Consider the following 17,061-nt stretch of genomic DNA (forward strand, 5'->3'; position numbering starts at 1 on the left):
CTTCTTTTTTCTTCACTTCCTTTCCTCCTACCTTTTCTTTTCTTTTTTTTTCTTTTTCCTTCTTTTTTTATTGTGGTGTCCTAATCAGAATATTGTATTGTTGGGAAATTGTAGTATTGATCAGGTTGTTGGTAATTTTGGTATGGTTTATTTCATTTATAAAGATAAAATAAATAAAAATATATTTTAAAAAAAGACAGTACTGGCAACTGAATGTAATATAGGGCCTTTCCCCTCTACCGGTGTCAATCCCTGTGGGGCTTGATCTTATCTTTAAAAATAGAAGCTTGATGAAGGAAGAATGGCTGGTTAGTCATCTTCCATAAACCAGAGCAGAGGGCCAGCCCTTTCTGTCAGGAGTTATGACATGAAGAGGAGGGCTTAGCTCCGGGGCGTTGATCCTTAAGTCAGCAGGGAAAGTCTGAATGCCCTCCTAGGTGGCACTGGGGAGACCCCCTGAGTTTGAAAACTAGGACAGCAGATGGCAGGCTAAGCCACTACCTTCCTCCATTATGTGCTAGTTTTCTCCAGTATGTGCCTGCTAGTCCTGATGCCTCTATGGTACCTCCACTATCAGAGGCAGTATGCCTATGTACACCAGTTGCTAGGGAACATGGGAGGGAGGGTGCTGTTGCACTCATGTTGTGCTAGTGGGTTTCCCATGGGCATCTGGTGGCCACTGTATGAACAGAATGCTGGGCTGGATGGGGCCTTGGTCTGATCCAGCTGGGATCTCCTTATATTCTTAAAAGGGGTTTTGGTAGCCCTTTGGCTGAGAATGTGTTACATAAAGGCAAAAGTGGCATACCATACCTGTGCTCTGAAGTGGCACAGACACTTTACCACCTGGGGTGTCTATCACCTCATTCTGCTGCCTGGGTTGAGACCACGCTTCAGTTTCTGGATTCTGCAACATCATTGGAGTTGCTGCACTTTTGCCAGAGCAGGAAGGATCATAACCATCTTTCCCATAACATAAGGGAATCCCACCAGCAAGGGACGTGCCAAGCACTATATGTACGTTGGGAGCAGGCCAATATCATCTTCATCATCATCATGAGAATGGTTTTTATTTTGGAATTAGGGTGGCTACATGTATCCCACTTCGAAGAGGATAATCCCCTATTTGAAGGGCTGCCAGAGAACAGTCGTCTGTTGGAAAGCATCTTCTATTTCAGAAGCATTGAACCTCTTTCAGCCCAAGGGCTGAATTCCATTTTGGATAAGCTCTCAGGGGCCACTTTCCAGTGATGGGCGGGGCCAAAGGCAAAAGAGGTGGGACTAAACTTCAAAAAATACCAACTTGTTTTTGCTCAATACTCCTTCCATCAGTAACAAAGCCTAAGGAGACGCATTTCAACCTTTTTGAATAGCAAAAACTGCACAAAGCCAGGAAACCATCAAAGCTTGGTGTTGGGGGAAAGGGGGTGAGGTCATTTGGGGAACCCTGGGGATCCGGATTTGGCCCCTCAGCCTATGGGCTGCCACCCCCACCCCCCACAGTCTATCTGAAGGGTGGTCCAGTCCAATTCTGATGTAAAGATGAAAACAACGAACCCTAAGGAGGGAGAGCAGCATGGGCCTTGAAGTTGCCCATTAACTTCAAAAAATACCAACTTGTTTTTGCTCAATACTCCTTCCATCAGTAACAAAGCCTAAGGAGACGCCTGTCCTCTGGCAGCCCTTCAAATAGGGGATTGTCCAAAATAAAAACCATTCTCATGATGATGGTGATGATGATATTGGCCTGCTCCCAACGTACATATAGTGCTTGGCATTTAGCACCTGGACAGCAGATTGAGCAAGGAACATAGGACTCTTTGTCCATCCCCCCCCCCCCGTATCAGGTGAGTCCTTTTATACCAATCAGGTTAACACTCAAATGAGTCCCCTCATACAACACAACCAAAAACAAAGACATATCATTCCATCTCCCTTTTCTCTTTTTTTCTTTCTCTCCCCCCCCCCCATTCTCCATATCCGTATCTTACAGGTTTTCTCACTATTTTTCCTCTAGATTTAATTTTTGGTTTCTCCTCCACCTCCATCTTTCTAAAGTCATTCTGTTCTATATTCACACTTCCACTATCTTCCTTCTAGGGATGTACGAAACACCTACCTGGCTCCGTGCCGGGCAATCCGCGGTGGGGGGGAGGCGCTACGTCCCTCCCCCTGGAATCCTTGACGGGGGGGAGGTGCTCCGTCCCTCCCCCCGGAATTTTGCCTGGTCGGCTCTGCTCTGCGGTCAAGCTGCGGAGCCGCCGGCCAGCTCCAGCCGCCCTCAGCCAGACATACAGCTGCTGGGCAGCCCTGCAGGGACACAAATGGTGGCTGTCATAGCCACCGCCATTTGCGACCCTGTATTGAGCCGTGATAGTCTACGTAAATACTTACGTAGCCCATAACGCCAGGGGGAAAAAAAACTAGCGTAAGCAAATGGCGGTAGCCACCGCCATTTGCATACGCTGGGTTTCCCCCTCCCCTGCTGTGATAGGCTACGTAAATACTTATGTAGCCTATCACGGCCTCCACAGGGACGCAAATGGCATCCCTGCGTTAGCCGTGATAGGTTACGTAAGTATTTACGTACCCTATCACAGCTATGAAGAGGAGGAAGCGAATGGCGGCAGCAGGACAGCCGCCATTTGCAAAGCAGCGCGGACAGGAGCAGGTAAGTGCTCCGTTTCGCATGCCTTTTGTGGGGTGGGGGCGGCGGGGACTTCGTCCTGCGCGCCTTTCGTGGGGTGGGGGGTGGGGGCTTCGTTCCACGACGGATTTTGGGGGGCCGAATGCACTGGCATTCGGCCTCACCGAGATCCGTCGCGGAATTCTCTGACATCCCTACTTCCTTCCCAGTCTCCCTATCATGACTTTCCTAGGGCATCCTTTCAGTCCTATGCAAATCCTTTCTGTTTCTCCTATACAACCTTGAATCCTGGGTTTCCACCACATCCGATCTGGGAGTTTGATGACATTCAGTTACTTTTGCAGGGTGCCACACTCCCTCTTTTTCAACAGCAACTTTTTCTCCTATCTTTAATGGTGGGAAAAGTTTAGTCCCTCAATCATAACATTTCTGCCTTTCCGGTCTCTTTCTTAATTGTTCTTGTGCACATGAGACACTTGCTGGTTGCAACAATGATTTCACTATAGGTTACCTTGTTCTCAAATTTCTTCCCATTAGTAACTGTGCTGGAGACTGCTTATCTAAAAAATGGTGTATTTCTAAGATTTAACGAACAAAGATATGTATTTTCCAAATTGCTCTTCTTTAAGGTCTTCTTAAGGGTTTGGCTAACTCTTTCAGCCATTCATTTGATCTTGTGTAGTATGGACTGGAAGTAACATGCACAGAATCCCAGTCTTTCACAAACAACCTAAACTCCCTAGAACTGAACTGAGGACCATTATTAGTAACTACATTTTCAGGTATCCCATGTCTAGCAAATACAGATTTTCAATGCATATTACATATTTACTGGTTAAAATTTCCAAAAAAATCAAACTTCCAAAAACTTTGAATAATAATCTACTATCAAAAGATATTCCTTTCCATGAAACTCAAATAAATCCATTGCCAGTTTCTGCAATGAGGTGACATTGGTTCCTTTTGATTATTATTTCTGAAAGTCTGGCATACCTTACAGGATTGAATTTGAGACAGAATTTCAAGTAGTAAATTTTGAAGCACAAGCAATCTTGGGTTTAAAAACAGTTAATGATTTGGAGTTAGTGAAAAGAATAAATGTGTTAGAAAGTAAGGGAATAGCATTAGCTCATGTTCCAGTAGCGATCTTAAACTTTACATCCTTATTCTTTATTTTAAGATCTACAGTCCACTCTTCTTCCAACTTCTCAGATGTTAAAGTCTCAATAAACATATCTTGCAAATCTTCTTCCTCCAGCATACACATCTTCTTGTGAACAAACATGGCATCTATGACCTTACATATCTTTACAAAATGATTAGGTCTTCCACATGTTCGGCAGTCTTTTCCACATGCAGGACATTGTCTTATCTTATGGTTGTTACCACGACTAGAACAAAACTTTGAGCTTGAAGCAAAACTTGAAACAGGTTTCACAGTCTTCTCATTATGCAGCTGAGTTTTCTTTTGTACACTGACTTTACTTTTCAAAATATCCGTTTGTTCCTCAGCTGATGCCAGTCCTTCTAACTGCTTTGCAGTCACTTCTTCTGCTCTACAATGTCCACAGCTTTTTCCAAGGATAAGTCAGCTTCTCTCAGCAACCATGCCCAGAGATTATCTGATCTTCTTCCACAAACAATTCTATCCTTAATCAAAGACTCACACAGCTGGCTAAACTTGCATGACTGTGCCAATAACTTTAAGTCAGTCACAGAAGAGTCAATAGGTTCTTCCTCATTCTGAGCTCTTAAAAAGAACTTATGCCTCTCATATTGTCAGAGTGCTTCTGAGCACAGGGAGTGGGGGAGCACTTCAGAGTCTGTAGAGGAACTGCCAGACATGGGGGACGTATGTTCCCAGGCTGGTCCAGACATGGTGAAGCAGGCTTGGGCTGTGTGGAGATGTTCCAGGTTACGATGGTCAGATCTCACTCTGGGTGCTGTGCCCCCTCCAAAACATGGCACCACGGCCATCTCTCTCTTAGCTCTGTGTGTGCGCCTTGCATCTATTAATTCAGACTCAACAAACACTGACTCTCCCTGTTCGCTATCTCTAATGGGGTGTGTGTGTGAAGGGGGACCTTCCTCCAGCTGCACCTTTGAAACCTGGGGAGCCTGCCTTGCCATGTCTGGACTAGCCTGGGAACATACATCCCCCATGTCTGGCAGTTCCTCTACAGACTCTGAACTGCTCCCCCACTCCCTGAGCTCAGAAGCACCCCTGACACATATGTCACATTTCTTTTAGGAGCACAATATAAATCAAACCTACTCAGCAAAATTTGTATCTTGTGCCTATTTGCTTCATCATCAAAATGGAAGGAATTATATATTTCTCTGGCTTCTTCTCTGACACATGCACAAATAAAGCAGCTTGAAGCTTTTCACTGTTCTTGTCAGCTCCACTTGCTATACAATATAATTCAAATCCTTGCCTCTATTTTCTCCAATTTTCAGTCGCCCTACCTTCAAATAACAGCTGATCCATTTGCTTGCACTTCTGACACGATGTAATGTTTGGTGGTCATGGGCATAAAAAGAACACTCCAAATAGGAGGTTGCAAAGACAGCTTTTACTGTCACAATACACACTGATATTCCCCCCTTACAGTATCTGGTGAGTCCTTTTATACCAATCAGTGTGACACTCAAATGAGTCCCCCTATACAACACAACCAAATACAAACACATAGCATTACATGTTCCACCCTTTAAATCCTGGGCATCCCCTTGCAAAGTGAGTAATGTTAGGTGCTTTTCACTTTTCTTTTCTTTTTTAAAAAAATCTTCATGGGGCTTTAGCGGTATTCTGATGGAGCGACTGACAGCTGTTGGGAAATCATGTTCCTGTTCCATTCCCCCCACACTGTCCTGCTCGTACCTGATGTTTTCACTATGTTCCCCATTCTGTCAATGTCTTTGTCTGGTCAGCTGCTCCCGCCCCCCTTTTTAAATTTCTTCATGGTGCTGTAGCCTTATTCCATGATAGCGAAGACCAACAAACACACAAAAAAGTCAGTTTGCTCAAATGGCTTGAACACGATTTAGGAACAAACAAACATGGGGAATCAATGACAAAGCTTCCAAAGCGCGATTTGGGCACTGTTAGAGGAGCTGCCAGTGGTGAGGGAGGCTTGAGGTCGCGTGGCCACAATCATGAAGAGTGATCAGGAAAAGCAGCAGACGTCTCTGCCACTCCTGCTGGGCGACCCACTCACCGCTTCCCTGAACCAAAAATGGCCTGGGTGTCCAGGGCTCAGACAACGCACCAACCCTTCTTGGGTAAAACAACCCCTAGAATAAGCTATTGGTTGTTGTCGTGGCTTGTTTCCAAAAATTAACTAACCCTGCAGGAAGCTGCCGAGGTTCAGATGACATGTTAACCCATCGTGGATTGTTCCAGACAACAGCCCATGATGGCTTGGTGTGTCATGTGAACTCAGTTATTGGCTGGGGTCAGATAACATGATAACCCACGTTTCAACAACAGCACATACTCACCTGTTGAGTGTGGGCTACCATGTTGTCTGAACCCAGTCACTGATGACCTCATGCATTTGTCTAATCTGCTTTTAAAGCCATCCATATTGGTGGCCATCACACTATCTTGTCGAAGCCTTAGGCCCTGTTTGCACATAATGCTAAGCTACTGTGGGGTAATTTCTCTGCGGGGCTTAGTGAAGTGTGTTGACCACTATTTTGAATGTGCAAGTGGTGCTGGCAACACACTCGTAGCTTGCTGTGTTGTGCAAACCTGAAGTCATGGGTTGTTCGAGGGTTAGACTGTTTTAGGGTTATCTGAGGGTTGCCTGACAGCACAAACAACCCATGATGGGTTCACACAACATGGCAAACCATGGCACGCAGGGGCATCCAAAATGACATGACTGCGAAATTAAGCCATGGTGAGCTGTTGTGTCGTGCAAGCCAGGCCTTCATGTAACTATGCACTGTGTGAAGAAGTATTTCCTTTTGTCTGTCCTTAATCTCCCACCATTCAGTTTCATTGGATGACTCCAGGTTCTAGTATTAGAAGGAGAAAAGCCCTATGTGGACATACACCTCTCATGGTCACTTGCTCCGGCATGTGAGAAAACTAATATGTAACTTATCCCCCAAATAGGCTTCCATACTCAAAGACTGGGATGTCCTGTTATGTATAAACTAGATGACCTCGAGAACGTGGCTCATAGGAAGAACTTTAGAGTTTTCAGGATTCCTGATCACAAGGATGGCACTGATCCTGAGTGAACCCCATTCTACAAAATTGGTGAATTGACCATTCTTAGATGTGCCTACTGACCCTTTGCTTATTGAAAAAGGTCATAGTTTGAGAACCATTATTTAATACTAACAAGCCAAGTGACTGCATAGAAGTTTTTTATGTTATCTCAAAGACAGGACCTAATTACCAAAAAGTGGAGAGAAGGATTCAGTCTTAAATATGGGGATCACCAGGTTTATTCAAACCAACAGAAAACAAATGGAGAACATTGTCACCAAGAGGCCAAGAGCCACCTATTGGGATTGATTAACCCATGCTGTTTCTCCTGTTGGTCTGTATGTGGGAAAATTAAGGCACTGGGAGTAAGTGATTGCATGCATTCTCACAGGTGATGCCAAAATGGCAGAGATGGGCATCAAGGCCACTCTTCTTGTGTTTACTTGAAGAGACAACAAAGAGAGTTGTAGACTGTGCTAGCCCAATCAATTGTTATAAACAGTGTATCCTTCTTTCTGTGTGTACACAGTAGAAGAATATGGCTGTGGCTGTTCTTTATTCTTGTATGGACCTTCCCTGGCCTGTTGGCTACTTCCCCAGGGTCTTGTCAATAAGTGATTTCATAAGAACATAAGAAGAGCCACTCTTGACTAGACCAAGGGTCCATCTAGTCCACCTAGTTCACAGAACTTCACACAGAGGCAGTCGACAGGAAACCCACAAGCAGGACATGAGTGCAACAGCACCCTCCCACTCATGTTCCCCAGCAACTGGTGTATATAGGCACAATGCCTCTGCTACTGGAGGTAGCATATAGCCATCAGGACTAGCAGCCATTGATAGCCTTCTCCTCCAAGAATTTGTCTAACCTCTTTTTAAAGCCATCCACATTGGTGGCCATCACTACGTTTTGTGGTAGAGGTCCTGTTTGGTGAAAAGGTGCTAAACCTTGCAGACCCCAGCCTCCCAGAGTGACACTGAACATTTATAGGAGTCAATGGGTTCTTGGAAGCAGCATATACTGTACCTGGATCAAATCTTGCCCAGGTAAGCGGGGGGAGCATTAACAGAACATCCTAGAGCAAAGCTGGTGTGAAGGATTTTTCTTTCAAATGGCGTATCTGCCAAGACAGAGGAGGTTGAGTAAAGTCTGCTGCAGAAACAGCAAGATCAATCAAATGATGGGGGCGGGGAGTTGATGAAATGGAAGAGGGTGGCATATGACCGCTATTGACTCCAGAAAGCAAGTCACACTGTCTGGGTCTGGGCAGGGCAAATCCAGTGAGCATGCTGGGCATGAAATATAGTAATGGAAGTTATGTTAACTTGGCTTGCTGGGCTCCTGAGAGAAATCAGGCCACATGGGAGCTATGGGACCCGGGAATGGGCTTGACGGGGAGCGTCCTGGGTATGTGATGCAGTGGCAACAGGAAATGCAGCATGGGAACTGTGCCCACAAGGGAAACAAGTGCCCCTCTCCAAAGCCCCCTGGGCCGAATGAGTCGGAGCCAAAGTCCTGCACAGAGATGCCAGGTGGGTTATGAGCCCCCTTTCCCAAGTCAGATCGTGGCAGAACCTGACTGGCAGTGGTTGGCTGATTTGTTGGTGTATCTGTTCTGTGTGCTTAGCAAAGCATGATGAAGTGTTTACCTCTTCTGGCTGGAAGGTATGAGACAGTCTGACAGCGAATCCAGTCTGACAGCGAAAGCCACCTTCCAAGCATGGAAGTGCAAGGATGGGCCAAGGGATAGAAGACTCAATGCGTATTCCTTGTTCCCCTTCATCCCCAAGCAGTGGGGTTGCTTGAGAAGATGAATGGGCTGTTAGAGCAAAAACTGAAACAGTCACCCCAGATGATGTTCTGAAAAAGGTAGGGGACAGTTTTAGAGCAGGCTGAATTGGAATTTAACAACCGTCCTCTGTGTAAGGCCCAAACACCCCTATAACTCATGATGGAGGCACTTACAATGCCTGGTGAGGTGATGAAACCCCAGAAATGGAATATCTGAAGGTATGGAAATTCCAACCTTGTGTTGTAGGCCAAGGAAAGCTACACCTTCCAGTGTTAGAGCATCTTATGGCACCCCAATGATGTGACTATGCCTTGTGGGGAGAGGGGAAGTGATTATATCACTGGAAATTGAAATTGCAGTCCCTCAGGGGACTTATAGATGGGTTGCCCAATGATCTGGTTTGGATCTTAAATGCATTCCCATGTTAGGAGGGGTGGTACATTCCGAGCAATAAAATGAAGCACAGATACTAGCTAAAGTGAAATCACTTTTTAAATTTGGTCAGTGCATTGCACAACTGATTTGTGAGAAATGCAGTGTGCCTGTCATTTAGGAAATGGCAGGGCCAGATCAGACAACATGAAGAAAGGAACTGCACTGGCTGACTATTCGCTACTGGGCCAGGTTTAAAGTTTTAGTACTAGTGTATGAAGCCCTGAACAACTTTGACTAGGATACCTGAGAGAGAGCTCCTTCTCCCTTACCAACCTGCCCAGTCACTCAGGTTATCAGAGGGCTTGCTCTTGGTGGTTCCACATGGACTTATGGCCCAATTGGAGTCCACCAGGAGTCCACCAGGAGAAGAGCCTTCAGCATGGTGCCCCCCCTTTCTTTGGACTTCCCTGCCCCTGCAGGTCAAGGAGGCACCAACACCGTGTTGTTTCCGACACCTCCTGAAAACAGCACTGTGCCAGGAGGCATTCCTTAGTTGACCACTCACGGTTTTTATTGGCATTGTGTTTTTAAACAAGTATAATTTTAATATGGTGTTTTAATCTTTTTATTATTTTTCTGTTCTAGATATGGAGCGGTACATAAATATTGTACGTGAATAAATAGGACTGAGGTCCACAGACAAATGTTCTGATCCCAGGCCAAAAAGAGCAGGTTGCTTATCCAACCCAAACCAAAACAAAAGGAGAAATTGTCACCAAGAGGCCAAGAGCCACCTATTGGGCTTGATTAACCCATGCCGTTTCTCCTGTTGGCCAGGATGTGGGAAAATGAAGGCACTGGGAGTAAGTGATTGTATGCATTCTCACAGGTGGTGCCAGAATGGCAGAGATGGGCATCAAGGGCCCTCATCTTGTGTATACTGGAAGGGACAACAAAGAGAGTTGGAAAATGTGCCAACCCAATCAATTGTTATAAATAGTGTATCCTTCTTCCTGTGTGCACAGAAGGAGGATATGTCTGTGGCTGTTATTCCTTATTCCTGTGTTGACCTTCGCCGGCCTGTTGTCTACTTCCCCAGGGTCTTGCCAATAAGTGATTTCATAAGAACATAAGAAGAGCCCTGCTGGACCAGACCAAGGGTCCATCTAGTCCAGCATTCTGTTCATAGAGTGGCCAAGCGGCTGTCGATGGGAAACCCACAAGCAGGACACGAGTGCTAGTGCAACAGTGCCCTCCCGCCCAGGTTCCCCAGCAACTGGTGTATACAGGCATGCTGCCTCTGCTACTGGACAACATTTATTGGACTTAATGGGTTCTTCAAGGGAGCATATATGCACCTGGCTAGAATCTTGCCCAGTCGAGCAGCAGAAGAATGTTGTAGAGCAAAGCCGATGTGAAGAATTTTTCCTTCAAATGGTGCATCTACCAAGACAGAGGAGGTTGAGTAAAGTCTGTGGCAGAAAGAGCAAGAGCAAGCAAATGTGAGGGGGAGGGAGTAGATGATGTGGCAACTGGACGTTGCAGCCTACTCTGTTGAGCTTGTATGGCACTGAGCTCTGGCCAAGACTGAGAGAGACTCACTGGTCAAACAGCCAGTAGTGGAAATGAGATACATAATAACTTGGGTGAAAGAGGAATTAGCCAGCCTTCACTTAACAGTCAAGATGGAAATGGTATATGTCTGAAGGGATGAAAGCAGGACCTCCAACAGTGAAGGCTCTTCAAGAGCAGGCGTTAGCTCTCCAGCCCCCACTGGAGAAGAGGTATAAGAAAGGTCCTGTAGTAGAAATGGTAGAATCCCTAGGGTATGGAAAGCCCACACTATGACCAGGAACCCAATCTGAAAGCCTGGTTCATAGACAGAAATGGAAGGGTGTGGCATATGGCCACTATTGACTCTAGAAAGCAAGTTACACTGTCTGGGGCTGGACAGGGTAAATCCAGTCAGTATGCTGAGCTGATGGCATTCAATATGCTAATAGCAGTAATTTGATGCAGTGTGCATATTTACAGACTCATGAGCTGAATATAAGGGGTTGACCACATACTTTTGAAAATGAAAACAAGATGAGATCTGTAGATATAACTGCCCCTATGGGGCAAAGTCCTGTGGAAAGTAGGTGGATTAGTTGATCCAGCAAATAATTATGTCTGTTGGACATGTAGAAGGGCATGCCTCCGAAATGGCTGGGCCTGTGCACGCAAGCTGTAGACCACCTGGCTGAAGGTGGGAGCAGCATCTTCCCAAGCATGAAGAGAGGGAAGAATGTTAGCTTTGGCTTGATGGGCTCCTGAGAGTAATCAGGCCACATGGGAGCTATGGGACCTGGGAATGGGCTTTACGGGGGGCATCCCTTGTCATCTGATGCAATGACAACAGGAAATGCAGCATGGGAACCATGCCCACAAGGGAAACAAATGCCCCTCTCCAAAGCCCCACTGGGCCAAAAGACTTGGAACCAAATTCCCGGACAGAGGTGCCAGGAGTATTACGTGAGCCCCCTTTCCCAACTGAGATCATGGCAGAACCTGACTGGCAATGGTAGGTGCCTGTTCTGCTTATTTGCAGGTGTATCTGTGTCCTGAGCAAAGCACAATTCAGTGTTTACCTCTTCTGGCTGGAAGGCATGAAAAAGCCATTCAAACCCACTCTGACAGTGAAATGTACCTTCCAGGCACAGAAGTGCAAGGATAGGCCAATGTTAAAACAGCCAACCCCGGAGCATATTCTGAAAGAGGTGGGGGACAGTTTTAGAGCAGGGTGAATCTGAATTCAACAGTCATCCTCCGTGTAAGGGCCAAACACCCTTCTAACTCATGATGGGGTTTTTGGCACCTACAATGCATGGTGGGCTGATGTCATCCCAGAGATGGAATATGCAATGGTATGGAAAATCCAGCCTTGTGGTGTAGACCAATGAAAGCTGCACCTGACAGTGCTAGAGCAACCTTATGCCAGCCAACAATGTGGCTATGTCTGTTGGGGTGTGGGGGTGTGGAAGTGATTACACTGCTTGGAACTGGAGTTGCAGTCCCTCAGGAGACGTGTGGATGGATGGCCCCATGGCCTGGAGTCAATTTACACGAGGGATAGTGCGGAGGGAGAGCAGTCTGAGGTCTTTTGCTACACATGACGTTGTCTCCAATAAGCAGCCAATATACAGCTTCCCTCTGGAAAAGCCCTTAAAAGCTTTCTTTATGAGGGGTGGAAGATTCTGACCATCAATATGACGTACAAGTACTCATTTACAGTGACATCACTTTTTAAGCTTCATCAGTCCATTGCACAACTGATGGGTGAGAAATTCAGCATGGCTGTCCCCTAGGAAATGGCCAGGCCACATTAGACAATGTGAAGGGAGGAAAGATTTCAATCCACAGGCAAAGGATCTGATTCCAGGCCAAAAAGTGGGGAGTATTTACCCAAAACAAGCTGGAGAAACTGTCACCAAGAGGCCAAGAGCCACCTATTAGGTGTGATTAACCAATGCTATTTCTCCTGTTGGCTTGGATGTAGGAAAGTTAAGGCACTAGGAATAATAGATTGTATACATTCTCACAGGTGATGCCAGATCGGCAGAGATAAGTGTCAACCCCACTCCTGGCATATATAAGAAAGGAGTTGAGAGGTATGGCTTTTTCTATGTTGCTTTCATCGCTGAACTTCTTCCATGCTTTGAAAGTACTTCTCCAGGAAGATCTGCTGCTATGGAACCTGCCATACTTGTGGCTTTCTTTCTGCTGCTCCTGCCGTCTTTTAGTAAGAACCGACATTTCGATGTGAAATGTGACTGCAATCCTGGGAGGATGGGAAGAAAGTCTGTATGCATCATTTTTTATTCACCTGCAATTGCATGTGGGAGACCTGTGTAGCAGCTGTGTGTGTGTGTGTGTGTGTGTGTGACTCGTGTTATTGTCTGAAGAGATTTGCATCTGACTGGTACATCCTGATGTTCCTTTCCTTGCATATTCTTTGGGTGCGGATGGGCCATTGTGCACAACTTGTGTTAAAAATATGTAAATACTAGTGCTGCAGCTAGTGCTGTGCTAAAACCCAATCTGTCCTTTCGCAACCTCTTCATTTCCCTGCGAAGAGGCAGACAGTTCTCTGTCTCATTCGGTGGGATGTTGAACATTTTGGAGAAATTCTTCAGGGTGCTGGGCTTCAGTGCTTATCTTACCAGAAGTGGCTGGCAGAGGTGTGTGTGTGCTCTTTCTTTTAACATCCCCCCCCCATACACACCTTGAGCAGAAATCCTTGGAAATCCCCTGAGAGGACTTCACCAGGACTTCCTCCCTTAGGGCTTCCCTGTGCTGCTGCCTACAGAGTGCCTGAAAACTTAAAAAGCTATTACTAGAAGTCCTTTTAACAACAACAACAACAACAACAACAACAACAACAACTCTCTCAGCTTTCAGACACTTAGAGGCAGCAGCACTGGGAAGCCCAAGGGAGGAATCCCTGGGTAAATCCTCTAGGGAGCTTCCCAAGAAGCTCCAGCAGCCAGACAGGCTGCAAGGACCGGAGGGCTGGAGGGTGGGAAGTGGCGAAAGAGAGAGCACACACAAACCCCTCAGACACCTCCTTACAGTAGGGTACCTATCAGTAAGTATCAGAAGCAGAATCCATATGTACAACAGTTGCTGGGGAACATGGGCGGGTGGGGTGCTGTTGCGCTCATGTCCTGCTTTTGGGTTTCTGGTCAACAGCTGGTTGGCCACTGTGTGAACAGAACACTGGACTAGATGGACCGTTCGTCTGATCCAGCATGGGTCTTCTTATGTTCTGAAATTTCTCCAAAATTCTCACCCCTTCCCACAGTTTTCAGGTGTAGTTTCTTTTTGTCTCTCTCCCAAAACAAATGGTCAAAAATAAATAGGTTGAAAAGCTTGGCACAGTGCTCGCTGGAACACATTTCAGGTGCTCATGTGGGACTCCTCACAGAGTCTGTGCTTTTTGCTTCATGAAGCAAAGAACAAATGGCACCCTGACCTCCAGCCTGCTAGGGCCAACACTTTCAGGGTGCTTGCTGCACCCTTCAGTCAATCTCCCTCCCTGCCCCCCCTACTCCATATGGTGCCACCTGAAGCAAGTCTCTTCAGCCTGCCCTTCAGCCTGCTGGCACAACTGACCCTGCTCTGTGGCTTCAACGGGACTTTCTAATGGGGCATTTCAGTTTTGACATCCATGAGTGTAGTATCTTATTAGGCCAACCGAAAGATCACCAAAAATGTGCAAAAAGCCTTCCTCCCCGCCCCCAAATATCTTCTCACCATATGCAGACAACATGACTTCAACGTCAATTCAGAGTTTTTCTCCTACCCCCTGCTGTTTCGAATACCTGGCCAGATCTGGAGATCTCAAACACTTACACATGTATTGGTTGGCCTAATAACACTTTTATACTAAAGAAAAAATATGCACTAAACATAGAAGTAAAAACTGATATGGATTTTGTGAAATTAGCATATGGCCATTCTTTGATGAGCTTCCTCCAGGCTTTAAAAACCTAGCTGTTCAGGTTGGCATTTGCGGTGGGTAAGGCTTTTTAGGGTTTTTTAGTTGTTTTGTTTTTTTTTTTTTGATCAGTCGATAATGTAAATTTGTCATTAGTATTGTACGCCACCTAGACTGGCCAGGAAGCTGGCGAGGTGGAAGGCTAATAAAAAGGTGTCCCCAACCAGTCGTGTCCGACTCTAGGGTGCGGTGCTCATCCCCGTTTCTAAGCCGAAGAGCCAGCGCTGTCCGAAGACGCTTCCGTGGTCATGTGGCCGGTATGACTGAACACCGAGGTGCACGGAACGCTGTTACCTTTCCCACCGAGGCAGTACCTATTTATCTACTTGAAAATTCTTACTTTCGAACTGCTAGGTTGGCAGAAGCTGGGACTGAAGATGGGAGCTCACTCCGTCACGCAGCACTTGGGTCTCGAACTGCTGACCTGCCGACCTTCCAGTCTGCAGTTCAGCGTCTTAACCACTAAGCCACCGCGGCCCCTAGGAAGACTAATAGAACTAAATAAATAAATAAATAGCTATATTTGATTTTTGTGTGATTTGGAGAATACCACACTGAGAACCCATTCAGCAGTAGGAACTTGAACTGGAAGAAGGGGACTTTATATAGCCAACAACCAAGTCCTATATGGCAGGCTGGGGCAGGCTGGGAGGGACTTCTTTCTGTCTAATCATGCATAGGATTGTGCCCTTGATAACTAAAGGCAGGTATTACTTTTATCTGTGTTCTTCAACACCAAACAATCACACAGGAAACCCATATGACAAATATCTCTCTGCCCATCTCGTTGAGTTATTTGGGGGAGTGATTTTGGAGGTATTCCAATATTCTCTTGAAGACCATTGGTGCCCCTCCCAGTTGGACAGTGAGCTTTCTTGGTCTGTGTGTGTGGTAGTGTCAGCATACCGTAAGCGGATCATTGGAGGCCAGGAATGCGACGAGACTGGGCATCGTTCTCTCGTGGTAGTCTATGACCCTGTTGGGTTCATCTGCGATGCAGTATTGCTCAACCATGACTGGGTGGTCAGTGCTGCTCATTGCTACACCGAGTGAGGGATGCTGAAGTGCCAGCAAAATGGTTTGGAATCCAATTTCAGATCTTGGGAAATGCTTCAGGTTCAATCTTACCTTTAGCGATCATGCTGTGTGTTTTGAAGGGATCCCCTCCACCTTGAGTGCAGCTCTTTGCTTTTTCATGTGGAAAAGTTACATCGAAGTACATTTCCGTACAACTTTTCCAAGTAAGAATCTGGGGCAGGCTCACAACAGGAATGCACAGTCCTGCTGATAGGGTCTTTCCCAGCCCAGTTACATGGGTCAACAATTCTGATGTCACTTTCCCATCAGAAGGCACTCATGAAGTCACTAGGGCTGTGCACCACTTTGGTCCGAATCCTGAATTCTGAAGCAGATCAGGGTGATTCAGACCAAAGCAGTCCAGTTCCAGAGTGGATCTGGAGTGGGCTGAAACATCCCAAAGTGGATCAGGATTGACCCGAAGCACTTTGGGCCGGTTCGGCCCCATCCAGCCCCATCCGACCATCTGCCAACCAGCTGTGGACCTGCCCTTAATGCTGTGTAGATGGTCCCTTTACAGCTGCAACCAATGCAATATTTAATGGATGGAAGAAGAGTTGCCATTTTAAAAGAAAATGGCGACTCCCTCCAAGACAGCGATGGTTGCAGGCACTCTGGATCAGTCCTCTTAAGTAGGAACAGGGAGCTCATGAGGCTAGGTGCAGGGTGGTCACACAGCTGGGTGGATGGGCCCGCTTCCACTGTTCAGATCTTGATTTGGATCTGGAGGCCGAAGAGGGTCAACCTGGCTCTGGACTGGGCCAAGGTGGATCGGGGCCAATTTGGAAGCTGCAAATGAGCCCCTGAAGAGGGTCAGGGGGTACCTGCAGAGCACTACAAAAAACTGCCCCAAACATTCTATCTTCAGGAGTTAAGTTGAAATCTTTTTACGACAGGAGTGGTGAAATGCTTTCAGCCTGCAGGCCAAATGCAATTTCAGAGAAGCTCTTGGGGCCCACATTCCAATGGTGAGTGGGCCCGAAGCAATGGGGATGGAACAAAGGCTAAGGGTGGCAAAGCAAAAACGTGGCCTCGGAAGGGGCCCAAAGTAACCCGAAGCAGCCCACTTCGACTTGGGGTTCAGGCCTCGGGCCGAAGCGGTGCACAGCCTTAATACAAACCTTCCTTCACACCACATACACCACAGTTGAAACTAGACTAATGTAGCAGAAAAGCCTAATAAACTAGTAGCAAACCTATAATCCAAGTGCCAATTCCTATGTAGCCAAATCAGAGGGGGAAGAATTAGCAGTGTGGGGGAACCCCAAGGTTTGCAAAAAATAATTTTTATCCCCCGCCCCCCCACAGGTGGTCAAGAGGATCAAAAACCCTGCAAAGTTAATTTTCCTCTGCTGCCACCCACTCCCTCCCTGTTTCCCAAATGCCTTTGTGGAACTGTAGTACT

The sequence above is a fragment of the Heloderma suspectum genome, chromosome 10, assembly GCF_057233095.1.
Source record: "Heloderma suspectum isolate Gila_16-S chromosome 10, 16-S_ref, whole genome shotgun sequence".
Classification (NCBI taxonomy): Eukaryota; Metazoa; Chordata; class Lepidosauria; order Squamata; family Helodermatidae; genus Heloderma; species Heloderma suspectum.